This window comes from Aulostomus chinensis, chromosome 4 (genome assembly GCF_037954235.1).
Source record: "Aulostomus chinensis isolate RoL2024-O1b breed Wild chromosome 4, RoL_Achi_v1.0, whole genome shotgun sequence".
NCBI lineage: Eukaryota > Metazoa > Chordata > Actinopteri > Syngnathiformes > Aulostomidae > Aulostomus > Aulostomus chinensis.
The window spans coordinates 23,311,265-23,324,036 of NC_141323.1; the positions used below are offsets into that span (position 1 = coordinate 23,311,265).

Consider the following 12,772-nt stretch of genomic DNA (forward strand, 5'->3'; position numbering starts at 1 on the left):
GAAAGAAAAAAGGCTTGGTCTTCCCCAGGAGAGAAGAGTACAAAGCCCCCAGTCTGCTCGCAGCAGATGCAGAAAGCCAGTCCATCTGCCACCAGCTCGCTGCCACTTGGGCCTAAGAGATTTTATACAAGAGGGGACTCTTTCTGTTTTTTTTTTTTTTGTTGTTTTTTTTTTACATCTGCCAACATAAGTTTGTGCTATATACAAAGAATCAAATGCAAACATCCAAATCTGGCAGAGATGGAACTCCAAAATTAAATTCACACTACACACAGACATGCAGGCAGCCACAGCATGAGGTTATGTGGAGTGCAGGAACTTTTATGTTTTAAAGAGAGGCACCCGGGGCAACTATGACAGATTTATTTAGGAAAAGACATAGCCCCTGACACAGGGTAAAGACCACTTGAACTCGCAGCTCTGAGCAGCTCGCTGGCATGATTTAACAGGCTCTGAATAGCACATTATCTCCCCGGCTCCGCTGGAGCATATTTCAGCCGTATGATATCATTATTAAGAGACCACCACAGACTAAAAGATGCAACATTTTCATTAGCGTCAGCTGTCTGAGCTCTGAGGCAGGAAGGTAAACACTAAACAATCATGGCAGGGAAGAGAAAGGAAAGAGAAAGAGGGGATCGAGAGAATGACAGGGGGAGGGATGACAAGTGCAAAAGCAAGTGAGAGAAAAAAAGACACCGATAGAGAGAAGCAAAGGGGGGCTAGCATTAAACAACTGCCGTTAATTGCTCTAAGCATCCACATTATGCCAGTAATTTCTCCCACTTCTTTTTCAGCCCTGAGAGCTTCAGGCTAGAAAGCTCCTTCAGCCCTTTGAATAATCTACTCAGAGTGCCTCACTAGCAAAGACAAACACGAGAAACATTTGCTTCACTAGGGGAATGCTATGCCTATTTCTACACATCTGTGACAATCATGCACCTCCTTCCTCCCAGTTATTTATCCCCTTTGTCTCTTCTTCCTATGCTTTCCGCTGCCAAGGTCAACAGAGACAAACAGGCCCACCAGCATCTTGATGTGGTGGCAGCAGAATAGTGAGGGAAAAGATGGTTTAAAAAGGGGGGGAGGGGTGGGAGGTGTAGTTGTGTTGAGAGGAGGGGTGATGGTGGCAGCAGCTGGTTACCAACCCTGGCAAGAGAAGCAGCAACAGCGGAGCAGTGGTGGTGCAACGCCGTAACAATGATGTTGCTTCCCGTCTCCTGACACTGATTACTTCCATAGTTTACATTCACACTACCACGAACTATTAATTTTCAGTTAAAGCCACCATGAAGTGCATTGCCTCTGGGGCATTTGACAGTCTTCACAGTGGTTTCTGCCACCATCACTTCCATGCTACTAAGCCACCGCAAAGTACATGGAAAACACTCTGGCTTCTCCGACTATGAGGGTTGCATTTATTGGAGCCCAAGTGCCAAAAAGCTTCACTTTGTATCAGGAGGGTATCCATTTGAATGTCCTCCTCCCTCACATTTAGGAGCCAGTCAAGCAAAATGAAGTGATTTCAACGGCTGCTAAAATATGCTGAACCTCTCCTTACGACTCTCGCACAGTGATAACAAATGGTACTAAAGAGCAAAATACCTCACATATGAACCATATTCATTAGTTGTCACACAAATGTTGTACAAGCACAATTCATGAGCCACTTAGTCCTGCTTACTGAAAAAAGGCCAAATAAGGCATAATGAGGGGGTAGAGCTCTTTTTAGTCCTGGGCAACATTGATCACACGATATGTTGCTTATGGCCAGAGAGCAGAGACCATTACGGACCGGTGATTATATAAGTGGTTGGAAGGCAGCACCATTTTAATTTACTGTACTTAAGCACCAGGGTATCCATGGCAACTTGCCTTGCCCTGTTCAGAAACTCCCTAATGAAATGCCTATTAAGTGGCTGATAATGACAGTGTCCAAACATATTTGCATATGTATTTCAATTCAAAAAATAAAAGCAATGAATAAAAGAAGAGAAGAGCCTGATTACTGCAATCACAATTACTGATTTTATTTGGTTTGTTTACTGAAAGACTTAGGAAATATACAATTTCTTAAGAGGCGTATATTACAAATGCGTAGCTGTTGAAATCTAGTTTCTCTTTATGTATTTGATTTTTTTCAAACTTGAATAAAAGATTTGCAGTGATGAGTGTGAATTGAACGCTCACTCTCTTCCTCTGGGAGTCTCTACATGTGACTTCCATTTGCGACTTTGGCTGAGTGCCCAACAGGACATCCCTAAGAGAGTGTTTGCTTGACTCAATATCAACAACCCAAGTAAGCAGCTGGAGGGAGATTCTCTAGCCAAGCCCGGCTTCAGGTTCCTATTGAAAATAAACCAGGTTGTACATTCATTGGGCCCAGAAATATCAACACACTCTGCAAGGAGCCACGTATAGCACTCAGCAGCGTTCCGCTGGTGCCTCTCCAAGGCTTAATGATACCTGCACCTCCCCTCCAGCTGCTTCTGCCGAAACCGCTGCTACACACAGACAGCAGGCGGGTGGGAATTAAAGTATACATTACAGCAGAAAAATAAAAAGAGATTGAAATGACAGAAATCAGACAGTTCAAGCTGACCGGGTCTCTTGAAAGGAAAGAGCTGGTAGGGTAGCAACAGACGCTTAAGGTTAAATTGGCACTTCACACACACACACACACACACACACACACACACACACACACACACACACACACACACACACACACACACACACACACACACACACACACACACCTTTGCTTCAAAAGTATATCTGAATTAAACGCATTGCTGAAATCAAAGACCCAGCCAAGCAGGTCAATTTCAACAAGCAAAAGCAGCTCGCAGCAGTTGACCTGTTATGACGCAGACAGGAATTAGATGGACTAGCGCTTCCATTTTTTTCTTCAGTATTAGATGTTATCATATAGTAACAGTGGTTGGGGTTTAAATTAAGATTCCTACACAGAAAAACATACATAACTATACTGAGTTATTGTTTCTCTAATGTTTATGGCTGAGATGGCATAAAGATCAAGTAATCACTTTAAAAACGTGAGATACAATGGTCATTTCACGCATCCAGATTTCCTGTCAAGGAAACTGAAACCCTATTTATGACAGTGATATGTGATGTCTGAGCAACCCACTGAAACAGCTCTGCCAAAGAGATTATCATTCCCAGAACTATGACTGCACAGTTGAATGGCAGCGGGACAAGCTCCACTGGCAGTCAAAAGAGCACAACACCTGTATGTGCTGCAGCCACTATCGAAGGGCCAAGAAACTTTGTCAATGTAGCGCTGAAAAATAATTCCATGTGGGATGACAGAAAAATCAAACACACTGACCATGAATCAGATAATGGAGAGAATTGAAGAATAATCTATTGAAATGTGGAGCATGCAGCTGGAATCCTGCGATTACCTCGGCCTTACTGCTGACACAGTGGCTAACCATTCATGCCTAAAACAGCATTCAACTAGACACCAATTACACTTAAAAAAAAAAAAAAAGCCCTGATGAAATTAATTCAGGAAAATGGCATTCCGGCAAAGAATAATAAACTCATTATACGGACATTTCAAACTCTCTATTCTCTACACCGCGGCTAATTCAAACCTAATTTTTACTAGCCACTAATTTGAGGGCGAAGGGTGGGGGGCTGGGGGTAGGAAATACATCTGGAGGTAATTCATTGTCAGGAACTGAGCCCAGTGGAGGCTATGATAACACCCCCCAAAAAAATTAAAGTGAGAGAGAGAGAGAGAGAGAGAGAGAGAGAGAGAGAGAGAGAGAGAGAGAAGACATCAAGAAGGAACTATTTAAAAGAGTGGGACTTCCGGACCCCTGAAATGACACACAAAAATGTTTTCATTATGTTCTCCCCAGACACAAGCTGGAGAGGATATAGGTGCTAAAAACACTGGCTAATAAATAAGGGGAATGGAAGAGATCTTTTCAGGACATGTGGGGCTTCACGTGGTTGTCCAGACAGCTGCACTGGTTCAGGGTTTAGTAAATGGCTTGAGATGGAGATTGGAAGAGAGGGTATGAGTGGGAGGGTTCTTTTTGAAACTGGGTGCTGTGCCCACTCTAAAGGCACTCCGAAGTTTATGAGGACGTCCACCTCTAAAGTGACCAACTACATCTGGCTGGGCCTAAGTGGACTGTCTAATAAATGGCACACTTTCTCAGTGATCCAAAGTTTCAAAGTGCAAAATAAAGGGTATCCAGCTGTATCAGGTTCACTGTATGTATGCAGACTTAACAGCTATTTTCATGTATTTTGTGGAATATCACTGCATCACTCCAATTTGTCATGGAGTGGACACAGAGTTGGAAAACACTTTTTTTTTTGGATTAAGCTTAAAGAACGACGCATCACACTGATCAAGTTGAGAGAATTAAATTAAGTTTAACTCCCAACAATCGGGCACAATGAAAAATCCCTACAGGACATTAACATATGATAGCGAAAGCTGCCACAATCTATTCCACACCCAGACCCCCCCTGCTCCCCACTTCCATCCTTTACCACCCCTCCAACACTAAATGTATTTTCCAAATGAAAATAAACGGACTCCGACCGGTTTGAGGCAGTCATACTCGGGAATATGAGATCAAATAAAGGCTTCTGTGGAGGCTGAAAGGAGAAATGAAATGGCTTCTGAGGGGAGATGTACCGAGTAATAAAATTACTCCTTTATATCTTCCTAAACAGCACATGTTCCCCTGGAGTGGGTGAGGGCTTCACTTTGGTCGAACACAAGTATGCAAGTGGCAATTTTTTCCTTCAGGCAAGATTCCCTGATACACTTCTTGAGACTTGGCGCACTGCAATTTTCTTGAAAACGAGAAACTATTTCAGCAACAAGTTAAGCGAAACTTCCGAAGTTTCACTTTGATGATGTGCCGCTACACGCCATCATAGAAAGCTATGTTCCATTAAACTGGCACAGCGAGATGATTCATAAGCTTTTCTTTGAGTTCAAACTAGGCTGAAATGTTCAAATGAACAGCTGTATTTTACGCCAACACATGCCGTTGACTTGGAGCTGACCATGATGTACCACAAACAGTGAATCATCTATGGGATGAAAAAATGTCACTACTTTGAAATAGGTTCGCTATTCCACTTATACAAGTGCCATTCCATTTGGCATTGGGGAACATTTCCAACAAAAGTATGAATCTAACTACTTAAAATCAATTGATTTGTATTCTTAAAAAGCTGGCCACAACAATATTCAGATGGGCTTTTTTGACTACAGCAGAGAGGCAATATAAGAGGAAATTTGCAATTGGAGAGAATACATTATAATTCATTATACAGTAGCTATTAAAGCTTCAGTAAAAATGCTTTACTACAAAGATTGAGCCACTTATCAGACCTGCTCACTACCTTTAAAAGCTGTCTGTGCTCAGTGCTCTGAGTGGCAAAAAAGCAATCGCTGATGACTTCGAAAATAGATGTACAATTTATGAAAACAGATATGGCTGGCAGGGATTTCAAAGACTCAAGGGTTGTAACTATTTGTCCAAAATTACCGGAGAAAGGAAGACAGAAAATTGCAGAATTAAAAAAAAAAAAATGAAATTCAGTGACACCATTTTGCAATTCATCAATTGAGTGCTTTGGGTTTTTCTGTCCAAAATCTGTTTTGAATTACATTTAATTTCTTAAAAGGCATAGCTCACTTGTGAGATATTCACGTGGATCACAAACCTCCCATCAAAACCTTTGCAAATTTCTGTCACATTGTTTTATTGTATTGTCATAATGAGGGTATTCTGAGAAAATTATACAACAAATTAAATTACTTAATTTACAGTTTCAGCTTGTTTTATACAATCTTGCAATTAAGTAATTAAAGCATGATGATGATGCACTTTGGTTGTAAATTGGGCTTTTGGCTACAAATTCATTTGAACACAATACAGAATTTCATGTCAGTAACAACCTGCAAGATTACAGTTTAGAATGTAAGTACAGAAAAGCCTCATTAGATGTGTCATAAAACTAAACTCATAAACATTCAGGAGAGCATGTGTCAGTGGCTTAAAAACACTTGTCAAGGTATCACCATGGTGACTTTTTAATTTGCAGAAAGGCACCCAATAATTCAGGGGGGAATCATTTTCACAAAGTTGCAAACTCAGGGAAACTTTCTCTCTGGACTGCCTTTAGCCCCTGTCAAAGCATGTTGCCATCTTTTCGGGGAGACAGATGGCAAAGGGGATGTTTGTGACAGCTTAAAAGTACCCATCAACTGCCTGTGAGACATCTCCCCACACATCCAGCCCCAAACAAACAGAAGGCTCCACTTCAAATACATAGCAGGACTATTAGGTAATCGTCTCCTTTGTTCACTTTCCCTGAGCCTCAGTGACTAACCTAAATCTCTCCCAGCACCAACTCCTGGTTTCAAGCTGACAGCACAACACTTAACACAGCCAGGATTATGAGACTGCACCATGATAAATGGACAGGAGTTATGTGTAAATATAAACATCTCATTTTGTCAGAAAATCTTCGCTTGTATTATGATGAGCCTAAACCCAGAGAGAAAAAAAGATGCGAAGGGCGGCAGCACAAGGGTTCTTTGTTTTGGGACAGGACAAATCTGAGGTTTCCTTTTGGATATTCAATATCCTGAAAGGTACCAAACAGCGTTACAGTAGTCTAGTGTCTGGCCCCTTTTTTTTAGGGGAGGGGTGCAAAGCCTTTCTACGTGTGTCTGGGTATTGTTGCATGCTTTTTAGTCAATTGCTGTGTAGCTTGCGTGAGTTGCTTCCAACAAAGCCTGGGAAATCAATCAATCTGTGAAGAAAATACCTCTTATGCCAGATGTGGCAGCTGAGAAAGAAGTCTTAAAAGACTTGCTTGTATGGGGACTTTGAGGGTCCAAACAGAATAAAACCATGTTGAAATTAAATATTTATTACATATGAATCAAGCTGTCAAAATGCTACCTACTTCACTTTGAATTTCTTGTTATTTTCAGTGGTTTTTCAAAGGCGTAACATGTCAAATCTGTAACTGTTTAAACATCTTACTCTGACATATATCTCCACTATTTGCTTTACATGTTGCCAAGGAGAATGAAAGACGAATGTTTCATTAGCAGGTGACTTTTGTGTGTGTGTGTGTGTGTGCACGTGTGTGTGTGCTTCTTTTACAAGTCTTCAGTAGTTCCGCTTCTTGACACATAGACACGCACTCCTGCATACATGGAGCATAATTATAAATGCAAGGCTTGCTATAGGGAGCTGAACTTTTCACACCTTTCAAAGCCACAAAATTGGATGGTTTTGTGGTTGTGCAGCTGCCGCTCCACGCTAATGCAAGGCGGTGTCATATGAAAAATATTCCTCTCCCCAAACCACAGGGCTGGTCATTAATGAAACACAGGCTGCGCAGTGAGGTCATACAGAGTCTAGATTTCAGCAGCCACACTTAAAAAACGCTCAGAGAGAATAGAGAAACATGAACACAAATCAGATTCCAGCTCCAAGGACGGGGAAAATAAATAAATAGAGAAAGGCACTGGCCCCTCTCACATTTTCCCCCCGCGCTCTGCAAACAACCGTCAACTGCAGCTCAGAAACAGCTCACAATGAGAGCAGACTAAACAATCTGGTCCCAGCCAAGGAAAATGCTAAGCAACTCTGCACACAGGATGTCTCACCCTAATTGCCAACTATCAAATCTCACAATGGAATCTATCCATTTGGCAAAATCTTCACAGCAAACTTGGCAATATACGTTTGCTTTTAAAAGTGTCAACTTCAGTGATGAGAAGAAAAACGACGGGAGAGACAGAATTCATTTTTGCCATACTTTTGAATTTGCTGGGGTTTATTGAGCTTACAAGAAGACTAGCATTAATGTGTGCCAAGAAGGGAAAAAATTGATAAAATGTTCTAGAGGTCTTGTAAACGAGTGATTAAAGTCCTCAACATTAAGATAAGCACACTAAATAGGTCCCTGAAGACACTCAGAGAGGAGGGAGAGAAGGACATACAAAACTGGAGGTGGACAAACGAGCTTGACTAGTATCTTGGGACGGGTATACCAGGTTACCAACAGGCACCAGACTCTAAACAGGAAACTAATGGGACAGTCTCCACCATCCACCATGTGGCATTCTATTCTCCAGCCAGTCAAAGCCATGCTTGCAGAGACCCCATGACTTCAAACAGCCAAAATAGCAGCACATTCATGAAACAGAACAGAACGACTGGGGATTAAAGAAGGCAGGAAAAACACACACACACACACACACACACACACACACACACACACACACACACACACACACACACACACACACACACACACACACACACACACACACACACACACACACACACACAAAGGTAGCAGGCCCCAACAGCAGATGGTAAAATTAACATTTCAACAGTTCCTTCCTTTCATGTAGGTCTCCGCAGAACTTTTTTCTTTATGGAAAAAAAGTGAGAGAGGCTTGGGTTTTTGGTGAGATATAGTGGTGGAGAAGGCATCTGGAAAAGGGGGGAGAGGAATATTGGCTTATTGCTCCTGATGGTCCACCTCTATGAAAAATTAAATAGGTCTGTTTTGCAGGTTTCCCCTCTCAAGAGATCCCTAAGCTGTGTTATGGAAACATCATCTTGGTAATTTATACGCTAAAGAACACCTGGTGATGAAAGAAAATAAATGATTCCTCCTTTTCTTTATCCATTTAAAACCCAACACTTTGACTTTGTGGTCGCTCGCTTTGATGTTTCATTTTCCACCTTTTTAAACATCCATCCATTTGGCTTATTTTGCAATGAGCTGGCAACTATTGTAGTGTTAAGTTGTTCACAAAGTGCCCGTCAGACTCCATTCTGAAGCCTTGATATCGGCTTCAAAAGGTGCTGTTAGCATGGAGAGCCTGGAAGACTGAGGCATCTCTAATAAAGACCCAAACAATGGACAGCCTCTATCATTTCCAAGCCTGTCCAATGGAGCGTCTCTGTAGTACCCATTAATTTGGACACAGTTCTGGCTAAATTACATGTGTTCCACCTCTGTGACATTTTAAATGCAATTAAAAGCTGGTTATGGAAGTGTGCACGGACTTCCCTGTGATGAAGGCAAATCACCGACGTGATTAACATGCAAACGAGCTCATGCTGGCAGACTAGATTGGGGTTTGAAAACCTCAATTACTTTTGTGTGATTATCTATTTACCAGTACACAGATTTCCATTTCTCATCTCTAGCCGAGTTCTCCATGCAAGAGCCTCAATTATACTTGGAACACCTTTATTTATGATGCACACAATTCTCAAGTACAAGCTCCAGTTATTTTTCACTGTGATATATTGCATCTTTACAGGCTCCTCATGAGGCAGGGCCACCAGACCAACACTTCCTAATGCGCAACCATTTGCTTTGTGAGCACTTAATATGATCTTGACCCCCAACCACCCTTTGCACCCAAAATCCATCCATCGAACCCCCATTAAAGCTCAGTTTAACAACCCCCACTGGCCCCGGTGGGGACAATTTGTCCCTTTCAAAATAATTTCCACCTTAACTTCTATTTATTAATACAAAAAAAATATATGTATATAGCCATATAAACTGTTTGACGGAGTGAGACTGTTTGCGTGTGTGAGTGTGTTTTGTGTGTAGAAACTGATAGCAGGTGTAATTGAGAACAAAGTGTGTATTGTGTGTGTAACACTCCAAGCCTTGTAGTAAGGATCATGTTGTTAATTAAAATCATTAAAGTCAGGCCTGGCAACAACAGAGGTATGCTATTTTTTTTTCTAATTTAAATGACATAAAATGTATTTCTTTCAAATAATATTGAAATTAGGAAATACATCTTTAATGACTTAAGATAATGAATACTTATACTATATATAAATACTTCAAATAAACAAGCATTAAGAAAACAAAAACAGAAAAAAATATTTCTATAGTATGTGCAACCCAGATTTCTTTTCAAACGTTATGTTTGAACATAATATTTTTTAAATAGTAGTACTGCATAATTTTATTGTTTGTAATTGTAGTTACTCCTTCTTCTAAGTGCATGGGGACAGGAGCGTGCACACAAACACAAACACACACACACACACACACACACACACACACACACACACACACACACACACACACACACACACACACTTTCCACAATGTGCCCAGCATACATAAAACATGCCCTGTTGCTTCAGCCGAAGCAAAAAGGAAAACAGTGCCATCAAGTGAAATTTCTGAGGATTCCTAAAACACCTCAGCAGATAGATTTGTAACTATGTGGAAGATGAGAGTCCTCCATCTTGAATATTAATCAATAATTATTTTTCCAAAATAAAGAAGTTCACTTTCTTTTCTTAAGCAGAAAGCCATTAAGACGTATTGTATTTCAAACACATTCTGTATATCTGCATGCCTTCCCTGCTGATAAATGATCTTGAAGTGTCTTGATGGGAATATAGTGGCTCTCCCAGTCAAGTAGTTAGATGATAAAACAAGAAATGTACATGGGCGCTCTCCTGACTCGGTGTTCAGAATCCTGTTTGAGGCACCTCAGGAACAAAGGGAATCATTATTACTATTTGAACTCAGTTGCCAGGACCAGACTGGTATAAGGTTGAAAGAGGAGATTGGGGTGGGGGGTGGATACAGAGTATTGAGTGAGTGAGACTGGCAGTGATGGCTGGAATCCTGAGTGAGATAGAATAAAGACAGAGAGCTTAGATAATAGTAGATAATGGACAATTAACTCTGGCTAGTAGCGCCGGCTGGAGTGAATAGCAGCTTGTGGTGCAGCAAGTCCCCAATCACCACTCAGCCATATTCACATTGGGAATACAGGCGATATCAAGCTGCAGGCTGCTGGGCCTCCGAGGTGTACACGCTGCATTAGCAATCTCCACAATACCTTCAAACAATGCTTGATACCAACAAAGTGTCCCAAAGTGCAAACGCAAGCACTCTGCCGATGGGAAGTCTGCTGTGCCATAACCTTGTCTATTGTTTCATGTCCTTTCACCATCAAAATAAGCCCATGAGCCATAAATCCATTTTAAAAAGTGACATAATGGCACATACTGGGTGCAGACATTTAAATTAGCATAATTAAACCTATATAAAAGCTAATTGCATAAATAAAATGAGTGAATGTCATCACAGAAACAATGCATGTGTTCATATCAGGGGGCTCAGAAGTGTTTTAACTGCCCCCCCCCCCCCGACACCTCCTTCAAGCTCCATCTAAATCTATTGATCTGTGAAACACAGGGACCCAAGGGAGGCAATTCACTTAATATCATACATCTAATGATGAGATGAGAAACGATTATACCATTTGGTAATTAAACGTCTTACAAACCATTTAACTGACTGTGCATCAGGAGGGGTCACTGGAGGTCGTAACGATTGTTTTTCATTTCTCACTTGGCACAAAAGCAGGAGGTATGACTGAGACTAGTTGTGGTAGTGGTGCTAGAAAACTGTGCATGACACAATGGCAAAAGCACAGTGATGATTGTTAACAGCTATGGCACTAATCCTTAATGCTGTCATGACGATGAAGGGAAAACAATTTGGAGGGAGCAATAGAAATGAAGGAAAATCAAGCCTGACAAACATCTTAGCCTTTCTTTTAAAACATTCATAAATCTCATTCGCTCAATTCTTCATCATTTCACAATATGAGACGAGTGATGGAAGTATAAGGGCAGGTAAAAGTGAACTTCAAACACATGACAAGGGTGATGTGGAGAAGGAGTGCGCTGCTGTTTTATCATTTGTACATACACTTCTGATACACACAAAAGGTGTGTTAAACAAACACTCAGAACTAGTTTAAAATCAACACCGTAAGCAAACATGCAGAAATAAAAACACGGTCTGCATTTTTTGGAGAGCAGGAAGAAGTCTCATCTTAGACCTCAGATTGTTTTGCTCTATGGTTGAATCCTGTACTCACACACCAGTTCAACATGCAAACTTTGTGCTTCTGCATGATAATGTTAAAAAAAATAAATATAAGAAGGCCAGAGATGTCCACAATGAAGCAAGCAATTCAGGATTATTATTGTGCAGTGGGCTACTTAATATGATTTCACCTATCAAATGTTATACATGCAGCAGATTCCATTAAAAGGATGCGTCTGTGCCATTAACAAAAGTGGTCGAGAGAGAAAGAGGTGCATGTGTGACTGTGTAATGTTAATAGTAATATGTGTGTGTAGAGTTCCAGGCTATTTTCCAATAAACTCCTCAAGAACCAAGCTGAGATTAACTTGGAACCATTTGTAAGATAGATCCTGATACAAGGATAGCAGGTATTCCACACTAAATGATTGTTTCATTCTTCCTAGAACTGTCCTATTTTGTGTGAGGACCACTATGATATGTACCACACATTTTCATGCCCACACCACAGAACCAGGTAGGAATTGTAGAAAAGCTACAGTCATGTATCGTGTAGGTTATCAACGCAAAGACTTGGTTTGGTTCCTAGTTTTGCCTCCAACTTGGTTTGACATCTGTACAGACACAATTGATGTGGAGATGACTCCAGAGAGAAGGCATGTGGTAGCTGGTGAACTGGCTATGTACAATAAGGAAGAAATACACGGGACAAATAAAGCAAACACAAAAATACCCAAAGCAAAACAAGTTGTGGTCTTCAATCAAAACCAGTTTGGAGTAGCAGCATTAAGGCAGTTTGACACACCTCAAAATGCTGTAGGTGCGTGACGAGGACTGTGTT

At 41.1% G+C, this 12,772-nt stretch overlaps 1 protein-coding gene across 4 annotated transcripts in view; it reads right to left on the reverse strand.

The window, feature by feature from the left end:
- Positions 1-12,772, reverse strand: part of LOC147263933 (forkhead box protein P2-like) — a 102,677-nt gene that overhangs the window by 72,893 nt on the left and 17,012 nt on the right. The gene's annotated exons all lie outside the window — the stretch shown is intronic.